Genomic DNA, 12,922 nt, shown 5'->3' on the forward strand with positions numbered 1-12,922 from the left:
CCATAATTTTGGTTGGCTGGATGTCATGAATTAAAGCACGCCTGTGATAACAAAAGTGATTTACCAATTCGAAATTTGAGGACCTGCGACGTACTATTTTGGGCACGTAATTTTTTTAAAAAAATTTACGTTATAATGAGATGTACTCCCAAGTATGCATGTGTTACAACTCACATTTCGCAATTGTAGCGAAACAAAAAGTACCAAGACAGATTTAACAAGTAATGCATTATAAGCTGTAGGCACATTTCAACGAGATACCTTTTTCATGCAGTGAAATAAAAGCAGGTACCCAAAAGATAGAGCGCCAAATCATGAAAAGTACTTGTAATGCAAATGACTCGCACACTTTGTCCACATAAACGTGGGAAATGTCTATTGACGCGGCATGGAACGTGACAGTGTCATGTGGCGGCGTATCCCAATAAATACACTCTGAGACAACAAAAAACGACGCACCACAAAATTTTCCAAATGGAACGGAAACTGATAGATGAGACGTACATGCACAGACAAACAGATGATTACAATTAAAAATTGGAAGATTTTTTGAAGAGAAAATTTTTCACAAATTGAGCAAATCCATAACGCTTGCTACACTCCTGGCGCTTATGCAAGTAGTTATTCGGCTTGGAAATGACTGACATATTTGATGGATGTCCTCCTGAGGGATATAGTGCCAAATACTGTCGAATTGGAATGCTAGTTCGTCAAAATCTCTAGATGGTTTTAGGTCCCTGCCCATATTGCTCAAAACATTCTCAACTGGAGAGAGATCGGACGACCTTGCTGGTCAAGGTAGGATTTGGCGAGCACGAAGACAAGAAGTAGAAACTCTCGCCGTGTGCGAGCGGGCATTACCTTGCTGAATGTAAGCCCAGAATTCCTTGCCACGAAGGTCAACAAAACTGGCCGTAGAATATCGTCGACGTACCGCTGTGCTGTAACGGTGTCGCAGATGACAACCAAAGTGGTCGTACTATGAACAGAAATGGCATTCAGACCGTCACTCATGGTTGTCTTTGACCTGGAAGCTCACTAAATGGACTAGAATTGTCTTCAGTGAAGAGTCCCTTTTCGAATGGAGCCCCGATGAGCAGCGACGATATATCTAGCCACGTTCCGTCATACGACCTGACACCAGGATTGATGGTCTGGGTCTTTTCATAGCAGGACCCTTTTGGTTGTCACCGGCGCACTTTTATAGCACAGCGCTACGACATTATACACCCTGTGCTGGTACCCTTCATGACAACCAATCCCGCGCTTCCATTTCAGCGAGATAATTCCCTCCAGCACACGACGAATGTTTCTACAGCTTGTCTTCGTGGTTGACAAACCCTACCTTAGCCATCAAGGTCTCCGAATCTTTCCCAACTGCCGATTGCGGTGGCCGAACGGTTCTAGGTGCTTCGCACATGGACATGGATGTGTGTGATATCCTTAGGTTGGTTAGGTTTAACTAGTTCTAAGTTCTAGGGAGCTGATGACCTCAGATGTTAAGTCTCGTAGTGCTCAGAGCCATTTGAACCGTTTTCTTTCCCAATTGAGAACGTTTGGGGCAATATGGGTAGGGTCCTGAAACCATCCAAGGGCTCTGAGGATCTAACGCGTCGACTGAAAGAATTTGGCATGATGTCCCTCAAGAGGACATCCAACAACTCTTTCACTCAGTGCCAAACCGAATAACTGCTTGCTTAAAGACCAGTGGTGGAGCAAGCGTAATCGACTTCTCAATTTGTGAAGGTCTTTCTCTTGACTAAATCATCCTTTTTTTTTATTTGAGATTGTAATCATTTTTTTGTCCTTACATGTATATCACACCTACCTATTCCAGTTTCTTTCGGATACTTCTTGCGTCGTGTGTCTTTCTTTGTCTCTTTCTCCTCAGAGTATCTTTTTATTTATGGCGAAGATATCTTCATTTTGTTCATTTAGTGGAAAACAACTGGACGTGACGGATGCGAAGCGACAGAGTGACATGACAATGACATTCGACTCCCGCTGACGTAGCAGCCTGTTGTTCCTTCGCCCGTCCTTAACCGTGCGCAACAAAAAGTTTCAGGTGTCACGGCTCTGAAAAAGGACCAGCTAGACCTACACCTAATCAAGGCTCGGCGCCGCGCGCAACAGCCAATCACCGCGCGGAACAGCACTTTAATTAGCGTTGCTGCATACTCCTTGTACTCGCCTCCCATAACGATCCGGGAAGTGGCAAACAGCAATCAACGTATGATTCGCCATTGAAAGCTTGCCCATTAGGCGACCGACGCTAGAATCTTTGGAGGTGAGGAGCAATACAAAGTTAATTCCGTGTTCTGACAAATCAGTTTAGCGCCGCTGTGCGAAAGCTTGTCGTGTTTGAAAGCGTCGCTTTCGTACTAGTTACGGTTTCTTCCAATCCATATGTAGCATACAGCAAACCAGTGCTTAACAGTACTGGTTAAAAACAGTCTAAGTTGCAATTTTATTTTTTTATTTTTCAACGACGCGTTTTGCCTTATGTAGGCATCTTCAGCTTATTTTACTTTGGTATTTCTTAGGATAATCCTTTGATCAGTGTAGCCAAAGGGCATCGTCGAATATATCAGGCCAACATGGCCTTCGTTAAACTTAGACGGCCTGATATATTCCACGATGCCCTTTGGCTACACTGACTAAAGGGTTCTTCTAAGAAATACCAAATTAAGATAACCTGAAGACGCCTAAGTAAGGCGAAAGCGTCGTTGAAAAATAAAAAAATAAAATTGCAACAAGACTGTTTTTAACCAATATAGTTACGTTTCTCTGGCGCTTACCTCAAAATTGTAATGTTAACAAGCAGACTACATCTGACCAGTCAGCTGAAGCGCTATACTTAGTCTCAACACGTAATGAAATTAAGTACAAATATTGATCTCTCAATTTTTCTCAGAGCAGTTGATAAATAACAACTCAGCTAAACACCCGGAAGCGCACAGTTGAGTAAAAATACCGTAGCAACAAAATAACGAAAATGCAGTAGTGTTCTTACTTCGCCCCATTATACGCAAGAAAAAGAAATGAATAAGACAACTTATCATGGCGGAACTTCCCTGAAATATTACGTATAAGAAGCTATATGTTTTTCGTTGAGACGCACCTACAAATCCGATATTGTGAAACGGTCCTTACGGTTTCTCGTTATGCTCTCACATACGAAGCAGAGTTGTTGAAAAGTTTGATAACCGGCTGATTATCGTCATTCCAATAACACCAGAATAAAAATAGTCTTGGTTGCGAAATTATTTAATATCCAATGACGCGTTTCACCCTGTTGGGTTATCATCAGATAGTGTAAAACTTATTTTCTCTAGCGTATTACTCCTTTCTTTCAATACTTCACCCCTATCAAATGTAGAATCAGGAGTATCTTTTCAGCTGTGCTTTCGCAAACCACAAATGTCGCATAGTTAAAATTTCTTCATTATTCTTGATACTACTAACAGAAAAAAATGGTTCAAATGGCTCTGAGCACTATGTGACTTAACAGCTGAGGTCATCAGTCCCCTAGAACTTAGAACTACTTAAACCTAACTAACCTAAGGACATCACACACGTCCATGCCCGAGGCAGGATTCGAACCTGCCCCCGTAGCGGTCGCGCGGTTCCAGACTGAAGCGCCTAGAACCGCTCGGCCACTCCGGCCGGCAACAGAAAAACTAAAGATTGTTCCTCTCTTACTTTCACAATTACCCGAAGGTTACTTCCGTGTTATTTTCGTGATTTACGAAACATCACTATGAACCGTTAGAGAACAAAGGATTGCATTTAAATCGTAAACGAAATGTAGAATCAAATGCGTCGGTTCTTAACTGCAAAAACAGGCACACTTCATATCTGTCGATTACAGCGCCATCTACCACGAATGGAAAACAATGGTCTGAGTAAACCATACGTATTTGTGGTGTACAATCCTAATATGTAATGAAATGGGGGTGGGGGGGTCCCATTTGAAAATCCAAAGCTGACCCCCAACCACGCAGGAGATATTGTCAGGAGATGGACAGATGAAGCACAGACAGGTGTTCCTATAATAATATCATCTTTTCACCCAGAACATTTACTTCGTACGATGCGTGGTTTTCGAGATCTTTAGCTGTCGCAAGTTAAAGTTAGCGTCCTGTATCCGTTTGGTTTTGTTATTCAGTAAAGCAGTCAGCGTCGCAGCAGAGAAGTATGCTTGAGAAAGCCGTGACAAAAGACGTTAACAGCAAATCAAAGACGGGGCAATTCGCTTGTGAACTTCACTGAAAGAAGGTGTTCGTAGTGAAATTCGTAAGGTGGTAGCAGCTAATAAACAACGCCTTTATCGGAAACACGCGCTTCTTTTCCTTAGCTTGTGAATTACACTATTTAAAGAGTTTCATCCCTGACTGAAAACGTCAAGTTCTTTGTTTTGTTGGTGGAGATAAGACGTATGTAGGATAGGTAAAGTTCCGCGTTCTCGTCCTAGACGGGCCAATAGGATCCAGCCGACCACCGCACTGTGTTTTGTCAATGACGTCTTTGGACGTGGTTCGAAGGGTCAAGTGGTCACCACACCGCTGTCCCCGTCGATGTCGTGTTTCTCGACGTTGGAACCGCTACCAATAGGTCGAGTAGCGGCTCAGTTGGCCTACGAGGCTGAGTGCTTCTCTCACCAGTCCTCTCACCAAAGAAAAATCCTTGGCAGTAGTGGGAATCGCACCCGTGTCTCCTACATGGCAGTCAGCGGCGCTGACCACCAAGGTACGGTGGCAAATGATGGTTAGAGGTAATTCCATTAAGTAGTAACTGCAGTGAAACTTAATGGCAGATTAAAAATGTGTGCCAGACCGAGACCTTTGCCTTTCGCAGACAAGTGCTGCTGTACCATCTGAGCTACTCAAGCACGACTCACGACCCGTCCTCACAGCCTTACTTGTGCCAATATCTCGTCTCCTACCTTCCAAACGCCATCTGGATATAACTGCAGTTTCTGGAACGTCTCAGGTTTGAAACAACACTTACGCACTGAAAATTATCGCTTGCCACCAACGACATAAACTAAATATAATTTCCATGACGCCATCCTTCAACACACACTCTTCTCATTTCATATGAACATGTTTAACGCGGAGCAACGCAACACACTTTTTTTCTGAAAACCGGTTGGTTTTAATAAGGATTCAAATACCCCATATTATTCCCCACTCTTTTGGCTACAAGACTTTATTTTTCAGTATAATCTCCGTTCAATGCGACAGCCTAATGCCACCGGAAGGGCTGTGTGAGCGCACGTTACCACTCCTCTGGTCGACGCCCGAGCCAAAGTCATGCTGCATCAATAACTTCCCCGTCATCTACGTACAGCTTCCTTCGGAGTGCATCCTTCATTGGGCCAAAAAAAATGGAAGCCGGAAGCTGCGAGATCCGGGCTGTGGGGTGGATGAGGAAGGAAAGTCCAGTAAAGTTTTGTGAGCTCCTCTCGGGCGCGCAGACTTGTATGAGGCCTTGCGTTGTCATGAAGAAGGATAAATTCGTTTGCATTTTTTGTGGCGACAAATATGCTGAAGCTGTTTCTTCAGTTTCCCCGCGTTAGTGCAATATACTTCACAGTTGATCGTCAAACAGAATAATCCCTCCAGAGTCCCAGAAGACCGTCGCCATGACTTTACCCGCTGAGGGAGAGTTTACCGAGCGAGGTGGCGCAGTGGTTAGGCACTGGACTCGCATTCGGGAGGACGACGGTTCAATCCCGCGTCCGGCCATCCTGATTTAGGTTTTCCGTGATTTCCCTAAATCACTCCAGGCAAATGCCGGGATGGTTCCTCTGAAAGGGCACGGCCACCTTCCTTCCCCATCCTTCCCTAATCCGATGAGACCGATGACCACGCTGTCTGGTCTCCTTCTCCAAACCAACCAACCAAGGGAGAGTTTGTGTGGCGCTACTCCATGGATTACCGTTTTGTTCCCGGTTCTAAGCCGTAAACCCATTTGCTTAGCCTGTGACGACGTTCGACGGAAAGTGTTCAGTGTCAGGCTGTTAACGCAGAAGCTATCCTGCACAGATGGTCCTACTTTGCTCTAAAGGGTCTCCGGAGTTAAGAGGCAAGGAATCTAGCGGGCACATACCTTAGAGTACCCCAACTGATGGACTAGTGTGTCAGCACTACGGACAGAGACGTCCAATTGTGCAGTGAGCTGTTTGATTACCTTGAATGAGAGAGTCCGTATGTTCCAACATTGCAGGAATCACAGCTGTGTGCGGTCGGCCGGCACGCGGGAGAATTAACAGGTTTGCGCGACCTGATGACAGATGCCTCGCCCAACGACTCACGGAGCTATTGTTCACACCTAGGCCTCCATAGACATCCTGCAAGCTCTCTCTTCCCAAGCATTTATCCCGACTATTGGGGTCTACTGGTTAATCGGATGTGGCATGTTAATTTTAAGGGGTGGCTGGATGCTCTTCCGGTCACCACCCCGTATCCCCCCCCCCAAGGAAGGAATTAGTGTAGCCCAAATGTCTGTGTCTAGTGCAATCCAAGAAATACTGTGAATGTGTTCAGATGTCTGCAAGCTGTGTAACTGAGGCGGAACGTGGGAACCAGCCCGGTATTCACCTAGCAGGATGTGGAAAACCGCCTAAAAACCACATCCAGGCTGGCCGGCACGCCGGCTCTCGTCGTTTATCCGCCGGGCGGATTCGATCCGGGGCTGGCGCGCCTACCCAAGTCCAGGAAGTCTCGGCTACCCTGGCACGGGCAGGCATTTTGCAAAGCGCCTACGAATGTTTGCGATGCTCCGATTTTCAGCCATAAGAAAAAGACAACTGTCTGCTTGGAACACACGTCCGTTACAGACGCCATTTTGAAGGCTACGTAAAGCAGCAGCACCTGCCGGAACTTTAAAAACTATAGGGACTGAAGCGAGAATATTCTCCATTTGTCCCACAACAAATTCTGCATTTTTTCAACCGAAATTAGCCGAGCAAAAAACTGTTGCATTACTTCTTGAACGCCACTCGTACTGTTTTACTGCTTAGACGCATCTTCCTTCACACATGTTACGAGATGGAAACGATTACGATATGGTTAGTCATCTACAGGCCAAGATGCCTACAAACAGGTAGCCAGAACTAGTTTTATTGTTTTTCTTCCCACACATTTCCTAACGTGTGGAGCACCTGCCACCACGCACCTGTGTTAGTGACCTTTCTAACATGCCACGCCAGTGACGACACCTCAGATTACAAGCGCAAGTACCGCTCTATAGGGAAACCACAGAGGTCGGCTATTGCGCTGGTCATATGCATATTAAGGCGGCCACAATGCTAAAAATAAAATTCGCAGTAAGCGTACCGGTTTCTCCAGTGGCTGACCTCTTGGTATGCTCACGCAGAATTCCGCTATGTTTGATGACACAACGGACAGCCTTACCTAATAGTCGATAGCACTACTCGCTCCACTGCTCGGCTGCTTTCACCGTGGACACTGTTCCATTTCCCAACACTCAAACCCTTGGGAGTTTACTGTAAACAGAAGTGTGAGTTTTTCTTGTTGAGCCGTTTTAGTTCCGCATTCTGGAGGAAGAAGCTTTTAAAATAGGTTCCAATGTAGCTAGTTAGAAAAAGCATTAATTTACATAGTGGTGACGTTTGTCCTTGAAGTAAAAATAGTAAAATGCATATGGGCTCCAAAGCTATCTTATCGTGGCTGGAGTGATGGCACAACCCAGTATGGGTAGGCTTCACGTGGTTCTGATATTTTTAAAAAAGGTGATTGTTTGTAGGAACTGGCGGAACGAAAGAGATGTTTTTCATTATTGTTCCATGTTTTGGAGAGCAAGTAAGTACATGGCAGTGTGGCCAACAGTTGTACGTTCTAATGTGTGGGAATATTCAACTGACACGTTAACGCACACAGTTGGTGTGACGTAAAAAAACGGAAATGTCGTGTGGCTAGGGCCTCCCGTCGGGTAGACCGTTCGCCTGGTGCAGGTCTTTCGATTTGACGCCACTTCGGCGACCTGCGCGTCGATGGGGATGAAATGATGATGATTAGGACAACACAACACCCGGTCCCTGAGCGGAGAAAATTTCCGACCCAGCCGGGAATCGAACCCGGGTCCTTAGGATTGACAGTCTGTCACGCTGACCACTCAGCTACCGGGGCGGACGGTGTGACGTAATAAAAGTGTTCATTCAGTATGATGCTACTAGCTCAGAAGCTTATGATTAAGCACATGCTCCAATTTAAATCTGTTTTCTGGCGTAGCTATTTGTAACACCAATTCATGAACTAAGTTGCTTTCAAAGTCGTTCGAAACTAATGTATAGTACTATACGGAACTCTCAATAAAGTGTTAAAATCAAATTAGAATGAATATTAATGTTACATAATGTTGCTGGCAATATTTATATAGGTGCTGATCGTTTAAACCCTATTAAATGCAGAGCGGGGTAGCCGCGCGGTCTCGGGCGCCTTGTCACAGTTCGAGCGGCTCTCCCCGCCGAAGGTTCGAGTCCTGCCTCGGTCATGGGTGACTGTGTGTGTGTGTGTGTGTGTGTGTGTGTGTGTGTGTGTGTGCGTGTGTGTGTTTTTGTGTGTGTGTGCTGTCCTTAGCGTAAGTTAGTTTAAGTTAGATTAACTAGTAAGTAAGCCTAGGGTCCGATGACCGCAGCAGTTCGCTCCCATAGGAACTTACCACCACCTTTATTAAACAAACATGAGAAATATTCAAAGATGCGTACACGCCTTTGCTTCAATAGGAGATAACTTAAAAACACGTAGCCGTATCACCTTAAGATACACGCTTTGAGTTATTTTATGTAGCTATTTAAGAACCATTAAGCTATCACTGCTTGTAACAAGATGCAGATATATTTCGTTGCAATATTTAGTAACAGCCGGCCGCTTCGGCCGAGCGGTTCTAGGTGCTTCGGCTGAGCGGTTCTAGGTGTTCAGTCCGGAACCGCGCTGCTGCTACGGTCGCAGGTTCGAATCTTGCCTCCGGCATGGATGTGTTTGATGTCCTTATGTTAGTTAGGTTAAGTAGTTCTAAGTTCAGGAGACTGACGACGTCAGCTGTTAAGTTCCTTAGTACTTACAGCCATTGGAACCATTTAGCAACGTAATATACAACAGTAAATAAAATATAACTGGGGACACGGTAGTTAGTGTTATTTGGCTTTGGAGGAGTATTTTTGTTTTGAGTTTCTTAACTGTTCTCAAATATCTGTAAAATAATATATACCTTATTAGATGCAAGCAGACATAAATAAGAAAGTGATGTATGATCCAATAAGAGATCTACAACCTGCTAAATAGTCAGAAGAGTGCTGCTCATATGGAACACACAGCAGTCAATCAAAAAAAAAAAGTGCTTTATTCATGTTAAAGTTACAAGAGACTCTCGTGAAAGGGAGGTGGTACTCTAGAACGTAGTGAGATGGATTCGTGGCCAGTCTCCCATGTTATTCATCCTGTACATAAAGCAAGCAGTAAAAGAAACCGAGAAGAAATATAGGAAGGGAGCTGAAGTTCAGGGGAGAAGAAATAAAAACGTAAGGTTTGCCTAAATGTTTAGTGTATGGTAATATCTGCCCGGGATGAAAATGTATTAACATCATTGTACAACGTATTGTTTTCACTTGTGTTTGTATCTGTCTCTTACACCGAGTTTAATTCTAAAATTTACAAACTAATCGTTCGAATACTTACTGGTTATTGAGAAATGTAGCTTTCAAATACGCACTACGACGAGCATGTGCATTCTCCTACATGTGCATCCTGTTGATTGTAGACGTGTTCTTACTTCCGTTCAAAAAAGTGTGTGTTTTACGCGTCGATTTACTTCATATAGTTCCGACGTAGCTTCGTTCGCAGTTGACATAACCAGAATAGGATGCGTAACGTTACTCTTCCTTTTATGGATGACAGTTATCTTCGTTTATAATAGATTTTACGGAACTACTATCTTTACAGTCACGACAAATGACTTTATTACTATTCTTCTCATTATGTAGTTTATACATTACCTATTCTTAATACTACATTAGCAAAATATTGCAAGTTGGTTAACAAATCAGTTTGTTTTGGCATATGAAATGACCAGATCAAGTATTATGTTAATTTGGTTCGCATGAAATTAGCTTCCTCAGGGAAGCCTATAGCGGAAATATTTAGCTAAAACCTTAATCTGCAGTACACTACAACAGTACTATCGGTGCCGCTTATAGTGTGTCAAAAGTAGAGACGTAAATTTTCTGGGACTGTTACGATGTCACTAAAACAAACGGTGAGAAAGAGAAAGAGGGACACAGAGAGAAAAATTAGCTCTCACTATGAACTGTCGTCATCTTCACGGTGAAACGTGGTGCTCCTACACGCGTGCTTTAAGAAGATTTTCGGAGAGACGACCGGCGTACGAGGCTAAATCGATATAAATCGATTGATGTCGATGTCGAAGAAAGTAAAATCGACATGCAAAAATACTTGTCTATGTTATTCTTACTTTTACGTTATGTTTATTTATTGACATATTAGGTGCATTGAAGTCTGCTTTCTCTGATATTTAAAACTGGTAGAGGCCGAGAAGCGTTCAATCCCTTCAATGTACTTCGATTAGTAATGCGGCAGCTACTCGCATCTGTCATCACGCAGACAGTCTTCTTAGAATGCGGTTATAGCGCACACTACTAGATATCAGTCCCTAATTCAAGTGCTGGTAAGTATATATATTTTTGGGGATAAAACAAAAACTTCAGCAGCTGGTGATATGTGCATCCATGGGACATTTGGAGAACAACAACACTGTTTATCAGTAAACTCTTCCGGGCTAAGTTGCCGTGGTCGATCTGTAGAACTTCTTCTCTCTGACGTTTCGTTCTCAACTACGGAGAACATCTTCCGAGGTGAGTCGACGACTGGCTGCTAGGAGCTGGGGCCGCCGCTTATATAGAGATCGTAGGGGACGCCACCACACGTCACATGGCGTCGATGTGCAGCTATCTCTGGCTATCGTCTGTTCTCTCGATTGCAGGCAATCGATTGTCACGTGATTGATGCAACGTCGACCGCCATATCTTATCCAATTTTAATCCTTCTTCTTTACGATTAAAATTGTATTGATGTTTGTGGATTTCAATTGCCTCTCTATACATACGTGTATAATAGTGCGACGTCCTCGCTAGCACGCTTGTTTCACCAAATTTTATGTCGTGATCTCCATCCTTAAAAACATGTTCCGCTACTGCCGATTTGTCGATATGTCCCAAGCGACAGTTTCTTTTGTGCTCCGTCAACCGTGTATTGATGCTTCTTTTTGTAGTTCCTATGTAAACCCTGCCGCAACTACACGGAATTTTATATACCCCTGGGGTGGCTAGGGGGTGACGAGCATCTTTTGTTGATCTTAGGCATTCACTAATTTTCTTAGTAGGTCTAAAAATGGTCTCTACCTGAAACTTGGCTAGTACTTTTCCAATGCGATCCGTGATATTATGGATGAAAGGAAGAAATACTTTTCCAGCTGATGGTTGTTGCTGTCTCCTATTTTTAGGCATTTTTCTATTTGGGTGAAGTGCTCGATTAATCTCGTTTTTTGTATAACCATTTTTCGCAAAGGCCATTCGTAAATGATTTAGTTCGTCTTGTAAGTAGCCTGGTTCACAAATATTATTGGCCCTATCCACTAGTGTTTTTATGACCCCCCTCTTTTGCCTAGGGTGGTGGTTTGAGTTCTTATGGAGGTAGCGATCGGTATGTGTACCTTTCCTGTAGACCTTATGGCCTAAGGTCCCATCCGCCCGTTTGATAACTGATACATCCAAGAAGTTAAGTTGTCCATTCTTCTCCTTCTCCATAGTAAATTTAATCTTTGGGTTGATGCTATTTAAGTGTACCAGAAAATCATTCAAGTCTTCTTCCTCATGATTGCATATTACAAAGGTATCATCCACATACCGATACCACTTCGAGGGGCTTTTTTTGGCCGACTGCAATGCTTGATGTTCAAAATATTCCATGAATAAATTCGCAATTGCGGGACTTAGGGGGCTTCCCATGGCTACCCCATCGATCTGTTCATAAAATTCACCATTGTACTGAAAATAGGTTGAAGATAGACAGTGTTGGAACAAGGCTACTATATCGGTAGGGAACATGTTGGCTATATGGGAGAGAGCTTCATCAACTGGAACCATCGTGAACAAAGACACTATATCAAAACTGACAAGTACGTCATTAGGACCGACAGTAATTTCCCTCAATTTCTCAATGAAGTGTAGAGAGTTTTTAATATGACTCTCAGTTTTGCCTATGTGAGGTTGTAACAAAGAGGCAAGGTGTCTGGCTAGTTCTTGGGTAGGAGCTCCAATTGCGCTGACTATTGGTCTCAAAGGAACATCAAGTTTATGTATCTTTGGTAATCCATATAATCTCGGAGGATAAGCCTCCGTTTCACAAAGATACTTTTTAACTTCTGTAGGAATTGAAGACTGTTTTATCAGATGCTTGGTGGCATTCAGCACATTCGTTGTGGGATCCTTTTTCAACTTCTTGTATGTGCTGGGTTCCAGGGGATCACTGATCTTCTTGTGATAATCCTCAGTATTCATTAAAGCAGTAACATTTCCCTTGTCAGCGGCAACTATAATAACATTCTTGTCTGCATTGATCTCCCGCAATGCCTTCCTTTCCCCTTGAGCCGCACTGTTGTTATGTATGAATTTCATGTCATATCTCCACCAAATCTTGTAAATATGCTACAGTTACCAGATATATCATAGATAATATTTCTTCAAACAAATGGTTACTGGTTGACAAGTGGTTCAAATGGCTCTGAGCACTATGGGACTTAACATCTATGGACATCAGTCCCCTAGAACTTAGAACTGCTTAAACCTAACTAACTTAAGGACATCACACAACACCCAGTC

The 12,922-nt window shown here is 43.6% G+C and overlaps 1 protein-coding gene across 1 annotated transcript in view; it reads right to left on the reverse strand.

Moving 5' to 3' along the window:
* Nucleotides 1-12,922, reverse strand: part of LOC124605518 (ABC transporter G family member 20) — a 408,656-nt gene that overhangs the window by 343,053 nt on the left and 52,681 nt on the right. The gene's annotated exons all lie outside the window — the stretch shown is intronic.

This window comes from Schistocerca americana, chromosome 3, assembly GCF_021461395.2.
Source record: "Schistocerca americana isolate TAMUIC-IGC-003095 chromosome 3, iqSchAmer2.1, whole genome shotgun sequence".
NCBI lineage: Eukaryota > Metazoa > Arthropoda > Insecta > Orthoptera > Acrididae > Schistocerca > Schistocerca americana.